This window comes from Sebastes umbrosus, chromosome 6 (genome assembly GCF_015220745.1).
Source record: "Sebastes umbrosus isolate fSebUmb1 chromosome 6, fSebUmb1.pri, whole genome shotgun sequence".
In the NCBI taxonomy this organism is placed as follows: Eukaryota; Metazoa; Chordata; class Actinopteri; order Perciformes; family Sebastidae; genus Sebastes; species Sebastes umbrosus.
This window is the reverse complement of record NC_051274.1, coordinates 29135147-29159630: the sequence shown is the minus strand read 5'-3', so window position 1 is coordinate 29159630 and position 24484 is coordinate 29135147. Positions and strand designations below refer to the sequence as shown.

At 40.6% G+C, this 24484-nt stretch overlaps 1 long non-coding RNA gene across 1 annotated transcript; it reads right to left on the bottom strand.

Annotated features, from left to right (window-relative positions):
* Nucleotides 1-268: 268 nt before the first annotated feature.
* LOC119489835 lies at nucleotides 269-24484 on the bottom strand. The gene is made up of 4 exons (XR_005207264.1): nucleotides 24141-24484; nucleotides 23101-23175; nucleotides 9970-10049; nucleotides 269-937 (listed from the first exon to the last, which is right to left on the bottom strand). It is a non-coding gene; the product is annotated as an uncharacterized LOC119489835 (long non-coding RNA).

Here is a 24484-nt window from a genome sequence, read left to right as displayed (position 1 = left end):
GATCATGACTGAACCTGCAGCGTGGAGGATGACCTTTGAACTGCAGCTTCTGCTATAGTCAGACATCATATTCCCATTTTACCAACAACCTTCTTTTCTTTAAACTTAAAGTTCAAAAACTCTAAATGTTATTATCTTCCTTTGTTATTGTCATTTATGGTGGCTATTAACACAAATGATTAGAAAATAAATAATTGTATTTTTATTGAGAAAAAAAATCTTGGAATTAGAAGTTCTAATTATTTTATATATTAGAAGCTGCTTTGAGCTCATGTTAGGAAGTTAAGTAGGTCATAATTCCCTCTCTATTATGTATTTTATATTGTTGGGGAACATCCCAGCAGCATCTCTGACAGATGGATAATCCATAATAATCCTGACTGTGAGTTTAAATCCTCCCCGCTGGGTGACCCGGGTCCTGTTTCCAGGGTCAGGAGTCAACGGGCTGCACGTTAGTTATCCAACTGAAAACACATCAACAACACTTTAGACTGACAGGTGGTGTTATCAGCCCCCAACCACATTATCACCCACCCACATAACACTCATCTCTCCGTCACCTCCTCCCTTCCTCTCTGCTGCTCTCTTATGAAACACACAACTGATTTACAGCCTTTTCAATTCATGGTCTGTATTTTGTGTAGCAAACACAACAACAACAACTCATGTCCGAACGTTGAGCTGTCGAGATTAGTGTTGCACGGTATACCGATACTAGAAAGGGTATCAGATACCAGTATACCAATACGATTGGGATCCAGCGGGAGCAGGCGGTTATAACTTTGCTGCTGGTGGCAGCAAGCGGTAGAAAAATAAATTGTAGTGATAACCAGAAGGATGGAGTCAACAAGTGAAAAGAAGATTAAAGCAGGTCATGAATCTCTCGCCGGCTGCACGGTCTCGCTCTGAGCTGGTCGCTCTCTATCAGCAGAACTCCCTCGAAATAACAGCGCGGCTCTAATTACTGATCAAATGTACCGATAAAATTAGATTCACCGTCTTTTCTGAATCTGTCAAAGCATCTCCTATAATTCGGCAAACACATAATCCACCAAAGAGCACAAGTTAAAGTATTACTTAACCGTGTTTCTCAGTTAACATGAAATGGACGGAGAGGAAAAGCAGTCTGGTGGGAGTGACGGAGGGAAGAGTCGACGTCTGGAGGAAAGAGTGGGTCTAGAGTGTGTGTGATCTGATATATAACCTCACACAACCTCAGTGTGTGTGTGTGTGTGTGTGTGTGTGTGTGTGTGTGTGTGTGTAGATCAGCAATGTGATCTCCTTCAGCAGTTGAGTCTGGGTTTAATGAGGCTCCATCAAACTGTCCAATATCTGACCTTTTTATCAGAGGATCAATCTGTGTGTGTGTGTGTGTGTGTGTGTGCGTGTGTGTGTGTGTGTGTGTGTGTGTGTGTGTGTGTGTGTATGTCTAATGAGGCTTTAGGAAACTGTGTGACTCAGTGTGAACATTAGACTGGCGCTAATGGACCAGTTAAGACACGCATGAAGGGATAACACCGGTCTGTCGGACTCTGTCTGTCTCACAGAGTCTTTAACATGTTCACTGTGTTGACCTCACACAAGTTTCACTTCTCTCACAGCACAGACAACACAACACTTTAACTGGTTTATACAGTAGCAGCTACAGAGGGCATGAAGTCTGTGCAGGATGAATGAACACCAACTCAACAGGTCACACGGGAAGAGATGCTAAACTATGTCAACAACTGGTGCATTTTCCACAGAAAAGTAATCCAGTTTAGAACCACTTTTAAGAAATAAAAATCAAGTCTCAGTCTCTACAAACGTCCTTGTAACCACGGCTTCTTTCCCTAAAACACACACTACCTTCCTCCTGGCTTTGTGACCAACAGGTGGAAATCTCCACCATCTGATCTGATTCAGATTCTTGGTGTCCCGATTTGACTCAGATTTGATCCTCGATTCCAAAACTGATTCTTGATTTAAGTAAAAGAAAGGTTTCAGGCTCCAGTTAATCAGTTTACTCCAGTGCCAAACACAGTCACTCGTGTCCTCATTCCACTAAACTGCAATATGAAACATAACTGGCGGTGAAGCAAACTGGTCTTAATTAAACTCACTGTCTCTCAAATAGGAAAAAAACACAGAAGAAGTGTCTGAGAGTGTGCAGCCAATAAGTAAATTTGACATGACTAATCATGTAGAGCTGCTCGATTATGGCAAAGATCATAATCAGGATTACTTGGTCAATATTGAGATCACAATCATTTAACACAATTACTTGTTGACATTCGACACATCATGCATTTAGAGAAACAATTCTGTAGCCTACATTTAAAGTTAAATGCATCAATCTGGTGCACTTTGAGAGCAAAATTGAGAACTTTGAATGCAATTTAATCATAAACACATTGCTTGTATAAATATTAACGGTGATGCCACAGTAAATGAAAGCATGGTAAACAAGACGGGGGCCGTGTCTCCTACAAAATTACGTTCCCATACAACTAAACAATTTCCTCCCGGATTACGGTTGCAGTTTTAAATATAAATGTAATTTTTTAGGAGACATGGCTGGCTTCTTCTTACCGAAACATCTCGGAAAAAGACTCAACACTGTGTCGACCTTCTAGAGGTGAAGCATCATGGCCAGGTGTGTTGGCCTCGCTTCATTTCATGTAATGATCATCTCTACAACTGATGCTTTAGCAATGATTTGTAGCACAGAATCTCCTCAGACACTCATGACAGTTAACAGACGCTTCGGTTCAGCAAACTGGAAGTGAGCGCACAAAATGTCACATACAGCCCCTCATTCACAGAAAAATGAACTAACCACGATTCAGTATCTTATCTAAAGAAGTTAATAACTAATGCAACTTGGATTATTTAAATAATACAGACCAACACAACTCCACCGTACACATATTCTGCTCATATTCACTTTCAAAAGGAGTTTATTACGGCGGTTTCAGACCAAAGAGCAGCACATAATCCTACCAAGCAGCTACATCTGAATGTAAATAATCACAACATTAATCTTCTGAGCTGGTATCCTCTCCCTATATTTTCTACCATGATATTTTATTCACAAGACTCGGGAGGAACTGTGGAAATTCAGAGATAAACAAAATTAACTTTTCCACAGAAATATTATCGCTGTCATAACTTCTGCCTCCCGCCAACACCAGAGTCCCATCAGACTCACAATGTAGATGTTAATTTCAATGTATAGATGAACTTTGGCTCACAATCTGTGCAAATGTTTGTTTGAATCACACATGGCGACACCTCAAACGTAGTTTCGGTCAACAGTTTCACTATAATCAAGGTTTATTGAGATGTTGGTAACCATGGCAACAGTACTGAAACTCTAAAACATGGAGGGTTTAAACACAGTCTGCCTTTTTTTCCTCTAATAAGTGTACATTTTATAACAGACGGGATGCACGTAACATGTATATGTATATATGTGTAATGTGTATTAAAGAGTATGAATTTAAACAGCCTGATTTGGGTGAAACGAGGGTGTAGCACCACTTGTCCAGTCTTACACCAAAATGTTGAATATAGTGATACAGATTTTATTTTTATAACGGTTTAAATAAAGCATTAAGAATTAATAATCACTAACAAATATCAGTAATAATCAGTGATGTGGTTTTGATGTCTGTTGGTGTTAAACAGCCTCAGAGATACAATCAGTGCTTCAGATCCTCATGAAAACGATCTGAATCTATCTGACAGTCTGCTACAGGTCTGCACAGGTAACAGGGAGAGTGTGTGTGTGTGTGTGTGTGTGTGTGTCAGTCGGGGTGGGCGGTTAAGTCCAGGTTCACCGACACTCCCCGAAACGCAAATCAGTGTCTGCTGACTCGACACGAATCCCACACACACACACCTCACCCAGCAACAAGTGTGTGTGTGTGTGTGTGTGTGTGTGTGTGTGTTTATAACGCTATGTGCCCATGTGTGAGCCAAAGCTCACCTGTCAAGACCCGACGCCGGAGTAGACTCTCGGGCTTTGCCAAAGACATTTCAAATGAACCCAGACACAGAAAATATGTACCTGGAGGTTAAAAAAAGGCTCTGAAATGAGGGTGAAATACAGATCTCCAGTCTCCAGACGCACTCTTTACACTGGTTGCACTGGTGCACCTAACTTTTAGATTTTGGGTGCACCAGCACTTAATTTAGGTGCACCCAAAATCTTTCACCGCCCCTTTTGGCGCCGCAATAATACATTTTAAGTGTTTTGTCAGTTCCCATAGGAATATCACTAGGGATGTTAAGATACAAGAATAGTGTGGATACCAGTACCAGTGAAATTCCACGATTCTCGATACCAATTCAAAACCACGTTAAAAAACTAAAGTAAAACAATAAATCTCATGCACTTCAACATCCACTCCTTTATTACCGTTTGCATACTGGTTTTTGTTATGAAGTTAAACAGGTCATAAATCCCTCTCTATTATCTATTATCTATTGCTGTGACAACATCTCCTTCAAACAACTGGATTTATTCAAGTTTCTCACCAAAAACTAAAAAACTAAATTTTACAAGATAACATTTGAACACATCGTGATAACATTAGAATTTATCTTCGCCCAATATTCATCTTTACTGAATAGAGCCTGACTCCAGCTACTCTGAGCTGACACTTTCACTTTCAGTATGTGTCGTCCGTCGTCCGACTATCTATTGATAACATGCCGCTGATACGCCAAAATTAACTAAGTGGGTTTTATTTCTGTAAAAAAAGCAAAACGACGGTGGAGGAGGTGGAGGCGGTGGGTACGTAATGTAATCGGTGTGTGCCCGACTACCGTGTAACACCGGTAACACAGACTACCTCGACAAGCCTAATACGCAACCAAAATGATTGCACTCTAGAGCCCTGAAGTCCATGATGAGCGACACAAAACCAGACTCTTGAAGCTTTACACAAGTCAGAGCTGAGACGAGGGCTGCACAAGTAATCCAAATTTTATCAAAATCGCCATATGGCCTACTGAAATAGTCAAATCGCAGGAGGTGCGAGTTTTACTTCAGTCAGGTTTTCAATGCAGGACTTTTACTTGTAGTGGAGTATTTTTACAGAGTGGTATTAGTACTTTTAATGCAGTACAGAATCTGCTGCAGCGACTCTTTCAGGTTGATTCATGTGGAACTACAACCAACATGAGACCACTATCAGCTCCAGAAGCACAAACAATGTTCCTGAAAGCCAAATCACCATCACAACATCTGATACAAATACTGATAAAGGAGATTATTTTCTACATTGTGCCGCCACTGTCTACCTGCCTGTCTACACCACAACCTGCCTGTCTGTCTGCCTGTTCACCTCTCTGTCTGTGTGTTCTGACTTTTGCAATCAGGCAGTTTTTTCCAGTCATTCAATAATAGATGAAGGTTTATTTCTTCTAAAGCAGAACCTGAAGAGGCTGAAATGGACCAACACAGCAGGAGGGAGTATCACACACACACACACACACACACACACACACACACACACACACACACGTACACGCACATACACACACACACACACACACACACACACACACACACACACACACTCAGAGTCAGCAGTAATGGCTCCTGCAGGGAGCAGTCTTATCAATATCTCAGTGGATGGAGGAGAGGAGGATCAAAGGTTGATCAATTGAAGTTGTGAACACCACACAGAAAACAAAAACTAAAGAATAATGTAACACACATCTGCTTACATCTGTGTGTGTGAGTCTGCAGGAGAACTGATTGTGTTCTGACTGCATATGAATTATTATAACTGAGCCCAGATCAGCTCAGACAGGACTCAGGTAGGTTTCTTTTGTCATGTGGAGGCTAAAAACTTTATTTGAAAGTGTGAAACTATGAAATATCTGCCTGTTGTTTTAGCTCTTTACCAGGTCAAAATGTGAGACTTGAGAACAAAGGCTAAAGGCCTGTACAATCTGTTCAATGTCTCTGACGGTCCGACATTTAGGAATCAACCAATGATGATGAATCCATAATGAAAATAATCATCAGTTAATAGTTCAAAATGAGCTCCAGAGCACCAACTACAACAGTTAAATCGTACCTTTACATGAATGCATGAGTAATAATAATCTAATGATAGAATATTTAATAGTAACCATAGATGGACGACATGACAGCTCCCCAAAAAGTAAAACCAAAACATCTGGATGGCCTCCTGGTGGCTGGCTGCAGTATAGGTCATAAACTCCGCCCCCTCCATGTTAGTGGATGGGCCAAACTAAAAAGTCAAAGTCAAATAAATTTATCCCAAAGATGATTTCTGTCATTTCAGGTAGTTCTTATCACGCTGATGTTTGTTCAAGTGTTAATTTTTCTGATCAGTTTGTATTTAATGAGTTATTTGATGCTATAAAAAGGGGGTGGGACGTCATGATTGACAGCTGTGATTGACAGCTGCTCTGAGTGAAGTAGTCGCAGGCCGAGGCTCTGAATTGTACGAGAGGAATTGTAACTTTAACTTTCCACAACCGTCACCAGTCTGTGTAATAGAACATGTGTCAGTATGATCAGAACTGTAGCTATAGAGATATTATTGCGTCTTTCAAGCCAAACAGCTACAGCGGTGCTAACGTAGCAGCTAGGTGGCTCATGCTTGTTCAAGTTGCGGCCGTGCTTGGCTCGTGATTTGATAACGCTGAGTCCGGCATACTGCATCCTCTGATCACTCCTGAGCAGACTCTGGCTCCAAATTATGTCAAAATCTCAAGATTGCAGCTCCCGTATCCGGCTTCACTTTTATATAGAGGGAGGAAGTGGAGATGTGCTGTCCATCTTTATATACAGTCTATGAGTATAACAGTTACAGTTATAATACTTTAACTACATTTTCATGATTATACCTACATACTTTTACTGAAAGAACATTTTGAATGCAGGACTTTTACTTGTAACAGAGTATTTCTATGGGTTGGTATTAGTATTAGTATTAATGTTAGCGCTGTGATTCAACAGACTTACATTGCTCAACGTGAGACGTTTCTAAATTGATCTTGCAGTGTGACATGCAAAGAAAACATTGTGTTTAAGTCTGTTTCTGTGGCTCATATTCATGCAGGAATTTAACCTTTAGAATCCAAAACACAGCGGCAACCTTCTTCATTTTAACAGCCGCCGTGTTTCCAGAAGAAATAAATAATCCAGTTAAACCCAATACATCCGTTCAGCTGATGGTTTTGTGGTTATTTCCCAGCTAGATGTGTTTCTATTAGAATATATTTGGGTGAAAAGCTGAGGCTGGGGTTAAAAGTGATTCTGGTCCTGACTGAACCTTCACTACATGTCGGAGCACTTCAAACCGTTCGGCTTCAAAGGCCTCCATTAGAAGTCGGCTTCAAATATTAATAACTGCAGCCAGCCAGCTCGCTCTTTAATCAATACCTCTGACTCACACACACACAGACGCACAGCAACATACCAACAACACTGGAACACGCCAACACAACCAGCAGTTGTCTCACACACATTTCATAGCAGCAAACATCGACACAAACACTCTTTTTATGCTGTTTACAAAAGGTCAACAACGGTTTCTCCTCCGTCTCTTTAGAAAGTGTCCTGAGAGAAATAATTGTGTCAGGTCATTCTGGTCCTTCTGTTATGAGTCCCAGTGCTGAACTGGACTTACAAGACGTGGCAGCAATTACATTTTCCCCCAGAGGTACTTGGAAAAGTAAATGAGTGGTGTATAAAACATAATTTCTAGGAGACCAGGGTGCTCCTAAAGCTGTTATGGATACAGTCCTGAACCTGCTGATGACTCAAGACAGTTTCACCTGACAAAGACCTTTTTTTATGGTAGAAACTGCAGCTTGTTATAGCAAGAAAAGCACAATAGCAACATCCTGAATGGAATCCCACCATTATTAAATACAGCTGACAAGTAAAAATGTCTGCTGACTGCAACCGACTGTAACCGCCCACCTCTCGGCTCTGTTGTATTTGGGTTGGGCAGTAAATTCCTCTGCAGATATTTTGCCAAACTGAATTGACTTTGGAAATTAAAAATGCATGTTAGTGCAGGAAACGGACTACTTTTACATGCACGAAACATTCTAGTTTGGGCACTTATTCTGATAAGAATATTCCTACATGGTTTACATGATTAATGACAATGAATATTCCACTAATATTCCAACCCGATATCATGCCAAAGCGTGTAATAGACTCACCTGTCCGCCAGAAGACAGCGTGTCAGTGTCACGTTTTGCCTCACAGAGATGTGAATACACCTGTATTAAATGTGCAGTAGCAGCAGGGGGCAACAAAGCCACTCACTTAGGATCAGAAGAAAACCCCTTAGTTAGGTTAACCTCTTAAAGCTGCAGTAGGCAGTATATTGCATATTGTAATTCAAGTGTTCTGAGAGAAAACTAGACTTCTGCACCTCCTCATGGCTCTGTTTTCAGTCTTAAAAGAATCTAGCTTGTGACGGGAGACTTTGACCAATCACAGGTTGTTTCATTGAAAGAGAGCATTCCTAGTCATGTGATCGGAACTTGGCGTTCCTTCAAGAGATTTCCCAATGGCTGCCGTGTCACAAACTATCTCATTTTACAGCTAAACCGTGCACTACAAGATGATTCTGAAAACATTTGAGGCGAGAAATAGGCATTAACGTAACATAATATTGATTCATATTTGATCAGCGCTGTCTTGTTTGACCGTTTGATCGGAGTTCGCGAGTGATTGACAGCCGGCTCCCATAGACAGCAGACCTCAGATCAGCTCTTACTGCTTGTTATCCTCCGGTCTGTGAAATCTCGAGATCTCAAGACTTTTTTCAGGTTACCTGTTTCTCGTACTACTGTCACGTTATAGCAACCGTTTTATAAAAATAACTTTTTTTAAATCATATTTGCTCCAATCTCGCCTATTTCAGCTTTAAGCCCTAGGGCGGTGGAAGGTGTGATTCACCTAGACAGACATACCAAAAATAAATCCAAGAATAGCTCCACAACTACCAGGTCTATATGCATGATCTAGGTCTCTATGGATAGGTAAGACCTCAGAGAATTCATCCTCAGTGTCAGTCACATTGTGACTGTTACTATGCGTGAGTACATTGTGACGAACCAAAAAAATTAATACATATTTTTATCCTCACCTAAAATGTTTTCTAGATTGGACAGTGGATAACACCATTATAGCAATGATGCCATGCACAGAGATGCCACTGAATTCATTCAGCAACTCCTTGACTACAACTGTGCCAAAGCAGATATAAATAACACAAAGCACATAGATTCTACAAAGGTTTTAGTAAGATAGGACCAGGCGGACTCTGCATTTGGCCACTTGGATATCCAAAGTGTGCCAAATGGGATTTCTACCTCTTGAAAGGGGATCTGGGAATTTTGCTTTTGTTTGCATACTAAATACATGCTACATTTTGGCTGAATCAGTACGTACTACTAGTATAGTATGAGGTGTAGAATATAGCCTTTGACTCTGTAGTGAAGAAGGTTTAAAATGTGTTTCATGAAGCCACTCGGTAGGATTTACTACTCTACTCCTGGTTTCATTTACAGCCTGTCAGGGAGAATATCTTGATTACTCAAGAGCCTGCAGAGAGACAGAGAGCTCATGTGTATACTTATTTAAGGTGGAAATGGATCAGACAGCAAATCAGAAGCAGAAGTTTATCTGAATGCGTCCCACCTGCTCTTTATTAAATGATCTGAACAACACTCCACCAGGTCTGACCACACTAATGCTTCTCTGTGTCTATAAAGGACAATAACAACTGATATAAGCCAACATGCACCACTCAGCACAAATCACAACCCCACTCAGCAGCAGCGGCAGCATCACTGCAAACGCAGACAGGTGTGAAATTATACAATTAATTAAGTTTTATCAGTGTGGATATCAAAGACTCCAGGGCTGCGGCACAAGTAACAACACATGGGGAGAAATAAATTAACAGCATGACTCACCGCCGGTGACTGTGGGGTAATTAACATCCCGAGGACGGCGTCCCTCCCCCCCCCCGAGCTGAGGCTTCTTCTCCGAGAGGCTGCAGTTGGAGACAAGTTGGATGTCAGAGGGAATGTGCGTGGGAGCAGCGGGACAGTGTTTTCATGAATGTTAATGGGCCTTAAATTGAGCCTCTCTCAAGTCCTGGTGGCGGAGGATCTGCATAAAGTGAGCAGCTCTGTGGGCGTTATCAGATTCAGGTGGTCTGATCTGAAGCAGGAGCAGCTGTTCCTGGTTTATAATGTGAACTTCAGGGTGAAACACAGTGCAGCACCAAAACTCACAGAGCAGTGAAACTCAGGTTCTCAGCTCAATGCAGAATTTTGGGTTTAAAGAAATCCTCATTTGAAAAGGATCAACATTTATTTGAGTGTTTTGCAGACCTCGAGGGATAACGCAGGGAGAGAGAGGGGAAGTTTGAATCACAGAAGAAGTTTTTATCCAGGCAGGCAGTCTATTATTTTTAGGGCTGTCAATCGATTAAAATATTTAATCGTGATTAATCGCATGATTGTCCATAGTTAATCACGATTGATCGCAAATTAATTGCACATTTTTTAATCTGTTCAAAATTAACCTTAAAGGGAGATTTGTCAAGTATTTAATACTCTTATTAACATGGGAGTGGACAAATATGCTGCTTTATGCAAATGTATGTATATATTTATTATTGGAAATCAATTAACAACACAAAACAATGACAGATATTGTCCAGAAACCCTCACAGGTACTGCATTTAGCATAAAACATATGATCAAATCATAACATGGCAAACTGCAGCCCAACAGGCAACAACAGCTGTCAGTGTGTCAGTGTGCTGACTTGACTATGACATGCCCCAAACTGCATGTGATTATCATAAAGTGGGCATGTCTGTAAAGGGGAGACTCGTGGGTACCCATAAAACCCATTTTCATTCACATATCTGGAGGTCAGAGGTCAAGGGACCCCTTTGGAAAAGCGCCATGACAGTTTTTTCTCGCCAAGATACTGTGGCCTGTAAACACTCATCCATGTGTCTGATTAATCTCTGTTGGTACAGAATAACCAGGATACTAGTGTGCCAACCTGATCTCATGGAAAGGCGTATAAATAACACGACATTTTAAGGACATTCCTTGTGTCATGATAACGCATTTTAGGCTTTTCACATGCCATTACCGTGAAACAGCTGCGGGTATGTTCAGGCAACAAACCTACGCTTACAGCCGCAGTTAGGTTTAGGAAAAACATCATGGTTGGGCTTCAAATAAGTACGTAAACTAAGTAAAATATGTACGCAAACAACGTAACAGAAGTACAGAAAACACATCACAAACGTCACTAAAACACGTCACTAATGTAACTTCGAAATAACTCAACAATACTTTGGGACACTAACAGCGGTCTCCTGGTTAAAGTCCTGTTTGTTGGACCCATCCCCCTCCTCTCCCTCTCTCCCTCCGTCAGCAGTCAAACAGGGTTAATAGATAGATAAATAAATATTATATTTGTTTTTTTGACTCACTGTTAGAGTGGGTTTGTTTCTCTTCTCGCTTCTTCTTCAAATTCCAAAAATGAAGTTTTGCTGTGTTACATATTTCTGTCTATCAGCTATCAGTTTGTATTCAATGTCATGCAGCTTTAACGTCCTGCGCTGCGCGTGCCTCCTGACCCATAAACATGAGATTAATACACAGGAAACAATCTACTGGTAACAAGTTAATCTACTGTAAACACACACACACCAATTACGTCTCTATTGAACGGGACAGGAGGGTTTTTTTTATGCACGAGAGGCTTTCAGGAGAAAATCAATATTGATCCAGATCCATCTGTTGTGTTTTATACTGTGCATGTCTGACCCTGAACGCATCACAATGATGACACTCTACAGATGGACAAAATCAATGTGGATAACACAACAGGCTGAGAGGAACAAATCTATAAGGCTTAGGAGTTCAAACTGCTTCTTTCCTCACAACAAACAAAAGATATTCAGTTTATAATGATAAAAAACAAGAAGGCAGGAAATCCTCCCATTTGAGAAGCTAGGACTTACTGCAGATAGTGTATCAGGCCTTAATGAAGGTACCACAGTGCAGCTTTAAGACAAAAGGTTGGCACAGGCAATCGATATTTTATCTCACGGACAAGAATTTTTATAATGTATAAACAAGTATTACTACTTTATTTTTGGTTGAACAACAAGAGCGAAGCAAATTTTTGCCTCGCTTTACTCATGCAAGTTGGACCGCCGGGATCATTTGTGTTCATTCATGTCACTCGCTTTAGACGCGCTGAAGAGGAGAAGGAACTTAGATACCAACAACAACTTTTCTTTCCGCCATCAACCATGGAAGAAATAACCACTGTTGCTGCTTTGTACATGTTGTGGAAGTCCCAGATATGTCAGAAAACCAAACGCTGTTGTGTCTGGGTTCAGAACATCACCCGGCGGCGAGCTGTATTCACATACAGTGCCATTGCACTGACTGTATCTAGCAAGCCACACGTTGCTACAGCGGTATAAATGCAAAATAAACAGATTGAGCTGTGATTTAATTGCAATAAACAGATCAAAATGATGCCGAAATAACTACATAATGATGCAGATTTCCATCCATCAGTACTCAACATGAAGTCATCTAGGCATAAGTTTGGTCCGGTCTCTATACCGATATGATGCACTATCATAGCTCTGGGTGACCACAGACAGATACAAGATTTGTTCTTCCATTTCTGATTCAACAACTTCAGGACGTCAGTGACGACAGGAGGGGGATCTCAACGCTGATAGGCTTTCGTGAATTTCTCACTCCAGTTGAAAAATTTAAACTTACGCGAATTACACGTATGCGTCATTTGCGCCAATCACGTCGCCCGGGGCAAATTCACGTCTATTTACCTCTTTGCATTGACTTTGTATGTAATCGTGCCGTGTGAAAAGTTTGCTTCGCGCTTAATGTGAACACTATTTTTCTACAAAAAGTTTTCATGTCTTCAGGCATCTTTAAATTTTATTAAATTAAACAACCTTACAAAGAAACATATTTCCTGCTCAAAAATTAAGTCCACACTAAGTTCACAACCTGTGATGAGGGGGTCACAAGAAAAAAGGTATAAAGACAGCTGATAAAGGGACATTTACCACAATGTGAACTATATAGCAAAATATTTATATGACCTGACAGGATGTTTCATCATATGTTGAGCCATCTCTGTTAATAAGGTAATAAACAGGACACTAAAGTGATAATTAGTATTTTTAGCGGGATGAAGTAGAGTTAATGAGCATGAGAACGTGTTGAATCGTGTGTAAAGTGCCTGCAGAGAACAGATTAGCACTTTCTTGTCCTGGTCACAAGTCAAAAGGGTCGAGAACAAAACGCTGCATGTATAATAAAAAAAACAATAGCAGCAACACTCCTCCCCCTCCCCCAGAAATACATCATCCCCCGCTCTGACAACCTGTTGCCACGAGTTACCATCACGTCCCGTCAATCACCGCGGGGGGAAACAATGCTGCGATTGGTGGGCTGACAGACGGGGTCACCATGACAACACAAAGACCCGCTGATGACTCAATGGAGAGCGAGACGTGGCAAGAGAGCGAGGTTTAGTCTCCTGCAGGCTGCCATCGAGCCCCTCGCTGCCTTTATGTGCTGGAGTTTAGTTTTAAGAGGATTATCAGCTCTTTTCAACAGCTGCTAATAAGACTAATTGGACCAAATGGGAAATGTAGAGAGAGACAGAGAGAGAGAGAGAGATGAAGATGGGAAGGAGGAGGATTTCATTTATTTATTATGTGTATATGTTTCCTCTGTTACACTACTGGCTGGGATGCAAACTGTGAACCATGGGGACATTAAAGATTCACCTCTAGAAGGGAAAAGGAAAACAACATGTCCATCATGGATTAATACTGAATGAACAAATAAACAAGACTAAGGCTGTATTCGAAACGACCTACTACATACTACTGAGGAAATATAAAATATTGATCCACAACATTTACTGCTTTTTCAGTTACAGCAACAAAACAGTGGACTGATCTCCCTACAGATATTAGAGTCATGTTAAAAATGATCATGTTGTCTCAGCAGGTTATCTCTCTGCCCCGTCAGAGGCGGCTCTTTCCCTCTGCTCTTCCCTCGCCACTCTGCTGCTCTGTAGCCGCTCTGTGAGCATCACTGGCTCTTGAGTGAGCTACAACTGCGGGCGATTGTGGAGCTTTTCAACTCCAAAAAGGCAGATAAACACATGTTCCCGTTCATTTATAATAGACGTTTGTGTTGTGATATTTAAACAAAACCATCCGTCAACAAGGAAATAAAAGCCCCTCGTCTACGAGACCGGTCTCTAGAGAGCTCCAGCCAGCTCATAGCAGTCTGTGAGCGTGACTGCCCGGCTGGCGAGGTAGCGACCCCGGCAGGCGTTAGCAGTTTGTGGAGCTTCTAAACTACGAAAACGTTGGAGCAAATGTTCGATTCACCATCTAATATCGTAAAAACTGCAAATATTCTAAATCTACACAGATGATTTCTCGCCTCAAAAATTCTCAGAAGTGATTTTAGTGATGAAATAGCTACGAAAAATGTATCATGGGACCTCTGATGATTCCCACCCCTAAGTGTTAGCATGGTAACATTTGATAATTAACAGTAAACACAAAGTAGAGCTGAGGCTGATGGGTAGGGCTGACCCCTCTTAGACCAGTTGTTTTGGTCTTAGTTGACCAAGATTTCTTTAGTTGATTACTCGTTAGCTTCTTTCACGCTGAATGACTTATTTCTGAGAAACTGCTGAGCTCATCTCTGGTAATTACAAGATTTAAAGTGGTGCTTTTGTGTGATTCTTTGGAGAGAAACTCAGTTTTACTGATCTGTCGATTAAACTAATCGGTTTGTGTTAGTCGACGACTGGGTCGTCCCCAGTTCCTCCAACATGACCACAGGTTTGCTCTGTGGTAGTTTTATAAAATGTATCAGACCCCCATCGAATAGAAGAAACCATCATTTCCTCCTGATTGGCTTCAGTTAAGAACAAGTGTAACTCTTGATTAGTTAATAGCTTCCTCTAAAGACTAAATTATAACCTGTTGAATTAATGAGGCCTTATTCAGGCTCCCTGTGACGAGACTGAGAAATACAGTAGCTGGCCAATGACTCCTGCTGATGTTTAAAGACTTAATAATCACAGTAATCATCAGCTGGAGACCATGAATATTCATACTATGGATCATGTCAAGATATCTTTCTCTGATATATTTAAAGTTGGTTCTCTCTCTGGTCTTCTTCCAACAACCTGCTTCCCCACTTCTTATTATTTTAGACAACAGGAAGTCCATATTTTAGGTTACAGACTGGGGCTTGGACGATACACCTATCTCCTGTTTCAATAATATCACGATACTTGGTGAATATAATCCAATCAATCTTATTTCCATATATGTATTTTGTATATACAGTTCCCTTTGTTAACACCTTATTTTGAAAAACGGACGTAGTCACACGTGTATACTTCCTCTAACTTCTCCAAGTCCGTCTCTAGCTCTCCCGTCAGCTCCGTTCTCCTTATACATCCATGGTCAGCTCCATCGGGGCCGTTTGAATGCATTTAACATAAATGTCAGTATATGGGTGCTCTACAGTTGTAGCGTCGGCCCATTTGACCACGGAGATGAGAGTGACGGCCGGCTTGACCGCACGTTGGCGCAATACGATAACGTTTCCTGTCCATGACAGAGTTAGCATGCAGCTTTAGCCGTGATGTCTAGCTCTGCTTTTCCTGCAATGTATGAAACCCAAAGTGTTTCCATACTTTACTGGATGTGTAGTGTTTACCACTTTGGATTTAACATGTGAGGATGCAGGTCGGATCCACGCAGACCCTCCGCCTGCTTTCTCGTTTCGGTTCGCTGCGGTTTGTTTTGGTTGAAGGATACGGAACGGATATGATGTCACGTTACTCAGACTACAACAATAAAAGCGGTAACTTCCTTCTACCTCAAAATACACTCAAATGACGCAAATATATAGATTCTGGCTTTAAAAAAATCTATTTCAAAATCGTGATACATAGGTGAATCAATTTTTTACAGACTACAGACTGCTCTCGTCCTCATTCATCTTTTCCAATCTGTCCACAAACCAAGATGGAGACGGACAAAAAACACTTCTTATATACAGTCTATGGACAAATATTATCAAGCTTCAAGACTCCAGAAGAACACGTGCTGCCACCTCCTAAAAGAAGGAGTAAAGATAAAGTAGCCAAGTGAGTAGGTCTTAAAATAGGTGCAATGTTAATTTTCTAGACGCCTCGTTGCACTTTACACAGAAGAGAGGAAGATTTCCTTTATGTATGTTATAAAGACATTTGGTGCATTAATAACTACCTAAATATTGTAAACAGGAGGTCACATCCAGCTCCCAGTAGCTCCAGTGACGTTTGATCTCAGAAAATGTTTTAATAAACTCACATATTAACAGTAAACATCAGATTTAGCAGGCAACATTTGGCTACCGCGGAAGGTTTTGCAATGCACAACTCAACTTCTCCGATGACTTCCACCCACACTCTCTGAACTACTGGCTCTAAGTTGTCTCATTAGTGGAAAGTTATGTTTCAGACTTCATGTGTGATGTCAGTGCTGTACCTCCGTACATTCCCAGTAGGCATAAAGTGGTGATTGCAGGTCAAAAGACATCTCGGTTAAAAACTGAGCTCAATTTGTTTTTCAGAGTGAAGCAGAACACATTCAATTACTGTTATTCAAATGCTGTTGAAATAAGCATTACATGTAACCTAAACCTTTCAACCAGATTTAGCCCTGGATGTCTTGTGAACTGGAAATCACCAAATCAATGCTGGGACGCTAATCTACCAGCGCGGTCGCACCAAATGGCGTATGAATGACACGGTCATTTGTAAGACCCCCTTTGTTACTTTAGGCGTGTCATTTGGAAATCACTTAACATAAAACAGTGAGAAATATTGTCCAGAAACCCTCACAGGTACTGCATTTAGCATAAAATATGCTCAAATCATAACATGGTAAACTGCAGCCCAACAGGCAACAACAGCTGTCAGTGTGTCAGTGTGCTGACTTGACTATGACTTGCCCCAAACTGCATGTGATTATCATAAAGTGGGCATGTCTGTAAAGGGGAGACTCGTGTGTACCCATAGAACCCATTTTCATTCACATATCTTGAGGTCAGAGGTCAAGGGACCCCTTTGAAAATGGCCATGACAGTTTGCCAAGCTAGTATGACATGGTCGGTACCAATGGATTCCTTAGGTTTACTTGTTTCATATGATACCAGTATCTTCACTCAGGATTTAAAACTGAGCCCGCCACAAAGATCAATTGCGTTAAATAAATTAGTGGTGTTAAGGCGATTTTGCGTTAACGCATTATTATCGCGTTAACTTTGACAGCCCTAAACTATATACATACTTTTGCATAAAGCAGCATATTTGTCCACTCCCATGTTGATAAGAGTATTAAACACTTGACAAATCTCCCTTTAAGGTACATTTTGAACAAATGAAAAATGTGTGATTAATTTGCGATCAATCATGCGATTCAATATTTTAATCGATTGACAGCCCTAATATAAACATAGAAATTAATTGAATAGATTGGCACATTGTCACCAATCCAGCTATTTGACTCAGTATCGGCCCGATATCCAATCCGGTATCGGTGCACCCCTAATAAAAATACTTGTTTTTCTGTGTTGTAAAAGAGTGTGGCTCTTTATCTTGTTGATGTGGGAAGTGTTTATTGTACATATTGAGAAGTCTAATCTAAATGAAATAAAAGCTGTCTGGACAGCTGGTCTGAAATAAAGTAAACTGCATTGAATCGGATGATGCGGTATTGTGGGAAAGACGTCTCATCAGCAAACTCAATTACAAACACAAACTAATCAGAGTTCAGGAAATCCAATTTACTGTGAAGTGAGTCAGTCTCTCTGCCGAACAGAAGGACCGGACTGAGACGGAGCCAGAGCAGGAAACACTTCAGAGGAGAGTCGGAGAGAACAAAGACACAACTCACAGACAGGAAGCGTTTCATACGCATGCATCACGCTTCCTGCACGACCTTTTCCAATGATCAATAAGTTAAGAAGCAGCCAGATTTTATCTGTTTTCCTGAAGAGTTTTGACAACGACAGAGCCCACAAACAAGTTGATGAGGAGGAGAGGGAGGAGGGTTAGCAGAGAGAGGGAGCGGGTTCTGAATAATGAATGAGTTGTTTACTGTCTAAAAGGTCTGGACCACCAGAGTGAACACACACACACACACACACCTTCTCTCTTTGCTCTAAGTAGTGATGCATAGCTACAATCTGTCTGAAAAACAACCATACAAATCATGACACCAACCTCTTTCAACCACACACACAGACCAGCTTGTGTGTTTGCTCTGACACCAATAGTCACTGATGCGGTTCAGGATTATACAAAGACTTGTAGAGTTTGTCTCGTCTAGCAGCTGAAGAGACAAAAAAAGACCTCCAGTATGTGTGTGTAGATTTTATTAGTCTTGTCCCAATTAGTCTCACAGAGACACTATTTCCAAGCATGAAAATCTCAGTGAGCTGTGACTGGGAGGTTGATTCCTCTGGTTTCCATTCATGTAAATGAGTTTTGGTCTTTTTTTTTTTTAATAGACAGCACGTCGTCTTTAATAAAGAAAATCAAACCTGAATCCATTAGGAGGGTGCAACACTCTCTCCGTTTTCCTCTTACAGTGTTTGGAGGGTTTTCAGCACTGCCTGAGATAATTGGCTGCTCTTTGATTCACACTGTCGTAACGGGCGGAGAAATTCAGAGATTTGCTGGAAAATGCATACATTTTAATGTTTTAGATATTTAACAGGACGAGTGGACCGGCTCTTAACACTCGCAGCGCTACTGGAGGAGTCAAGGGAGTTTCATCCAGATCAACTGTTACAGTACTATCACAGTACTTGGGTGCCGATTTGATATGTATTGTGATTTTTAAGTATTGCAATTCAATATTACGATTCATTTTTGTTAACTTTTTTAACACTAGACGGTGGGAAAAAGTTGAATCATACACTTCTAGGGACTTTTACTTTGGAAAATATCCAAATTAATACAGTAAAAATGTTTGATTTTTCAGCATGTATGTAGTCAGAGATGTCCTGAAGTCAAATATATCAGGATCATTGTCAGGAATTATTTATTAAATTTTTTTTGCAACCCAAAACTCAAAGAATAAAGACATCTCCCTCACAAATTAGTGGTATTTGATTTTTAATTTATAAGGGACATGTAATGTTTTATACTTCTGGTGAATATAATCCAATCAATCTTATTTCCATATACAGTATGTATTAAATACACTGGAGGGGGGCTTTAAATGAACGGAGGTATCTGGAGTTCGTGTTGACGCCCTCGACGTCAGAGACATCGACAGACGACCATCTTTCAAGTTTGAAATTCAGAAATGAACTCGTCAAACGTTCAGAGTCAAACTGCAGCAGATTGAGTCCTCAGCTACTAAAGCTGCTCTGCTCATTAGCATCTCAGCTACATTAACACACACGCACACACACACACACACACACACACACACACACACACATCGTATACACACATACACACCATCAGCTGTTTGACTCATTAGTGTGTTAACCACCAGCCAGTGCACGAACACACACACACACACAAGATCGTCTTTGTAATCATCGTATGCTACACAACAGGAGGCCTGGGACCCCGAGTGTGTGTGTGTGTGTGTGTGTGTGTGTGTGTGTGTATGTGTGAGAGAGAGAGCCTGAGGTTTGATTAAAAAGCCCTTTTGTGGTTTTGAGATGCTAATCTTTCTATTATCAGCAGGATAAAAGGGAGTTTAGCTGCTTAAAGACAAACAAATGACTTCTGGCACACACACACCATACATGGCTAATGAGCGCTTTGTGTGAGAGCCTCTATGTGTGTGTGTGTGTGTGTGTGTATTTTTTTTGTTTTAACAAACGGACAGAGAAACGTCTAAATCGGTCTCAGCTCTCAGGCTTCAACAGCTACACGAACACAACACCTGAAGAAGAAAATCCCTTCATGCCAGCGACAGGGAGCATTCATGACATCACTTCTCATGTCGGCTTACACACACTCAGAGGCCAACTGTGATGTCAGCGTTGAAGCTGAAAGGCCAGTCCAGTAAAGTCTGCTCCAGTATGTGGTGTGAACTCCTCAGAGAAACATGAACTGGATCCAAAAAGCTTTCCCGAGGTTTCGGTTTAAGTTTTTGAGCAGCAACTGACTGGCAGATAACTGATGAACAATCCTTTAAAATCATTTTTTTAAAAGATATTTAAAGCGGCACATATTTCTATATTAGCATGCTTGTAGTAGCAGTGAATTATCCCTTCGTCTCTACTAAGCATTTTAGTCTCTTTCAGCTCATTGTTTTGGTTTTTACAGTCCATAAACTCATCTTCTGTTGACCCTGTTTCCAGCTGTTTTCATTTCATTAAACTAGCTGGTGAACATAGTGGAGCATTTAGCAGCTAATGCCGGGTACACACTATACGAGAATCAAGCTGATTTGGGGCCTGATTCCTCCCTCCTGACAATCCTGATATATTGATGGATCTAAACATTATATTTCCAGATGTTCCTGTGGTGTGAGGTATGTTATGAGTGGTTTTTACATCCCCTGATTGGCTCTGAAGTCCATCCTGGCCGCACTGATTTCAAATCATAAATATAGTGCTCTGCAAATTAAAGAGACACTCAAGAGACACTTACATGTGCTTCAGGCAGAAGAAGCATCTTTGAAGGATTTCTGCAAATCCCCACCCATTTTCTTGTTCTTTGTCATGTACAAAAATATGACTCCAAACAAAACCACATGTCTGAAAACAACTGGCATGTATCACTGTGGTAACTGTGCCTGCTGCAACAATACAATAAACACAAAATCGTTCAATCATCCTCACGACGGGAGGAAAGTTCCCAATCGGGAATTCATAAACTGTGAATCAACACATGTGATTTACATGTTACTGTGTCCCTGCGGTCTTGCATATGTCGGACAAACCAAAACGACCCCTCAAACAACGAATATCTGAGCACAAAACTGCAATCCGCACAGACAATATGGATTATGCAATTGCAAAACATTAAGCTGAAGCAAACCACGGTTCACTCTCTTCCTTAAAATTCTGTGGGATTGAAAAAGTCCCGATGCCTGCTAGAGGAGGGGATATTTTAAGGAAATTGGCCCAGAGGGAAATGTTTTGGATATACACACACTGAACACTGTGACACCAAATGGACTGAATGATGACTTCGGCTTAAAATGCTTTTTAGGTTAGGACTAGTCTTTTGCAACCTACAGACTACGGAGATGACCACTGACCACTTGATGATACAGGATCATCCGTAAAACCAGCCTATATATTTTATATTTATTCAAGTGTTCCCTTACTGCCATCTAGTGTATGGTCTTAATAGTGAACCAATAATGGCCAGGGACAGTGTTTTGTGGAGCTCAACATTGTATGTAATGGGGTTTGGATCAGATTGGTCCCTGTATCTAGCTATGTGAAAAGAAAAGTTCCAAAATAATTGGATCCAACTCCCAGCAGTGTGTTAACTCTGCCCTTGTGTAAATTACTGAACTGAATCTGTTAACTTCAAACGCTCAGAAGAAGGCTCCGTACCGAAATGCGTAAGTGCATGTCTATTGTGATGTGAGCCAATTAAACAAGTAAAAATGCTAGTGTTTTGTTCTCCATGATTGATTTTGAAATCTGGGATGTGCTACCCTAATCACATTTTTATTTGCAGGAATATGTTGTGGAAAATTCCAATACAGTACTTCCAATGTAGCTACTGCTACCCTGTGGCACTTGTACGTTACTACAAAACACAGTTTGGCGGACATTAACACACAAACACTCGCATTGTGCACATTATATAACAGGCACCAGCTCTTTATCGCCCTTGTTTTTTCAAGAGTCATAGAGAGATGGCGAACACTTCTGTTCTGGAAACTGCTCAGAAACCCCCTTATTGTCCATATAGCTAGAAAAGCCATCCATCCTCTGAATGCTCTAGGTCTCTAGTTAGTGGCTGTAAAGTTTCATGGGGCTGTGATTATCCTAAAGGTCACAACAGGTCATTGTATACATGTCTGTAAAGGGGAGACTCGTGGGTACCTATTGAACCCATTTTCATCCACATATCTTGAAATCAGAGGTCAACGGACCCCTTTGAAAATGGCCAAGCAAGTTTATCCTCGCCAAAATTTTGCCTAACTTTGAAGCGTCATTTAGCCTCCCTCCCGACAAGCTAGTATGACATGGTTGGTACCAAGGGATTCCTTATATATCCAATATGCTTGTGTGGCAAGTGAAGTCTAACTGGTGATGAGTTCAGTGACCCGTCACTGTGAACCCCATCAGAGAGACTCACAGGACGGCACACTTACTGTAACACTCTGGAAAAGAGCCTCTGCTAAATGCCTCCACTGGAAACATTATGTAAAATGTATATGTGCTTTTAAGAGAGTGTAACCACAATCAGACTCTTACTGTAAAACCCAACCTGCTGCCTCATACATGCGTTATACAGGAAGCTGAATGCAGCTGCAGATTCAGCAATAAACACATGAAGGTGGAGGATTAACCTGCTTAAATTCAGTTTACTCAAATTTACATTTCTGGAAAATGTACCACTTTTCTAACTAAACAAAAAAACTGGTTGTAGCCCTCAGTAGCCGTCATCCTCTCTGTTTTTGAGAAATTCAAATATGTCTTGTGTTGTGCTCATTGACAACTGTTTCCCCTTTTGGAGAAATAACCGAGCCAATCAGCGCTTCGTAGGCGGGATTAAGAATAGAGAGGCAAAGTCCCGCCCCTTCCAGTGGACCACTATGGGACTTATTTTAGAAAAAATATGTACGGTAGTCTACGGAGAGAGACAAATAATATTTTGATCCCGTTTGAATTGCACCATCAATCAAACATATGATGTTTGTCAATTTAAAAGATAATTTTGCAAGTCATAGTAATACATGTTCTACAATAACAAAATAGAAAATGTACATATTTTCATACCAGAAATCTTGTAAATCTCGGCAGGGCAGGTCATCCATGGGGTTCAACATCCTTTTAGACATTTTTGTAGTAGATCTGCCATGGAATAAGAAATAAGATATAAATATAAACAAAATGCCATCACCTGAAAAACACAAAACAATGCGGTAAAATAACGGGTTTAAAATATTCAGCCTAGCCTTGCACTGCTCAAGTCAGAACAGGGATGTCCTTATACACCTGTTAGAATCAACAAATTAAATTAATCCCACAGAGGGTAACACTTAATACTTTACACAAAAATGTGAGTAGTTACCAGGGAACAAATGAGGAACTAACTGCTAGTGAACCATTAGTTAATGAGTAACTCCCAATCAAGTTTTATAGAGTAACTAATGATTAGTTAATTGAGAAACAAGGAATAAATAAGGAACAACTTGATAATTGATGAATCATTAATAAACATCTCTAATAATTCCTAATGGAGGACTATAATTCTGCATGTTCGAAATACATTTTTGAAATGAAAATGAAAAAAAATGATCTTGTGCTTACCATTTTTTTTATATTATTAGAAGTATTTATTAATGATTCATCAATTATCAAGTCGTTCCTTATTTGTTCCTCTCCTTTCTCAATAGGCTCTTTTGACATGTAACTGCAGGGTAAACACAGGTGTAATTGATAAAGATTCATTATAACCATTCCAGTGATCCAGCATGCACAGTACCAGGGACCTGGCCCACTTTAATGTAACAGGGCCATAATTAATGTTATTAATTACACCTGAGTTTACCCTGCAGTGACATGTCAAAATGGCTGCTGTGAAAAGGGCCAATTAACCAATTAACTAGCTACTCTATACAATTAGATTAGGAGCTACTCATTAACTAATGGTTCACTAGCAGTTAGTTCCTCCTGTGTTCCCTGGTAACTACTCACATTTCTGTGTGACTTATTGTAAAGTGTTATCCCACAATGTTACAAATATCATAGCATGATAATAACATGCATAGTGCCTGTATGTCAGCACCTATGGACTTTAGCAGTTATTCTCTCACCTTGTAGAGTAACCTGGGGCTAAATGTTGAAGCTAACTGGTTACAGCTCGGCTCCATCTCGACAGGTGTCCTGGTGGATAATTGGTAGCTGGTTCTAGCGTGGTCCTTCTCCTTCATTTAAAAACGCCCTCCTTCAGACTGCAGCTCCACTTCTCGGCTGCTGATTGGCTCCTCGGTGTCGAGTCCCAGACTGATGATTGGCTGCTCCAGCTGGCATTCCCATTGTCTTAATCACTGTCTAATTTGTATTAATTCATTTTTAATTTTTGTATTTATTTTTTATTATACTAATATACTTATATATTATATATTTTTTTATATTTATATTAAATGCATGTTTTTTA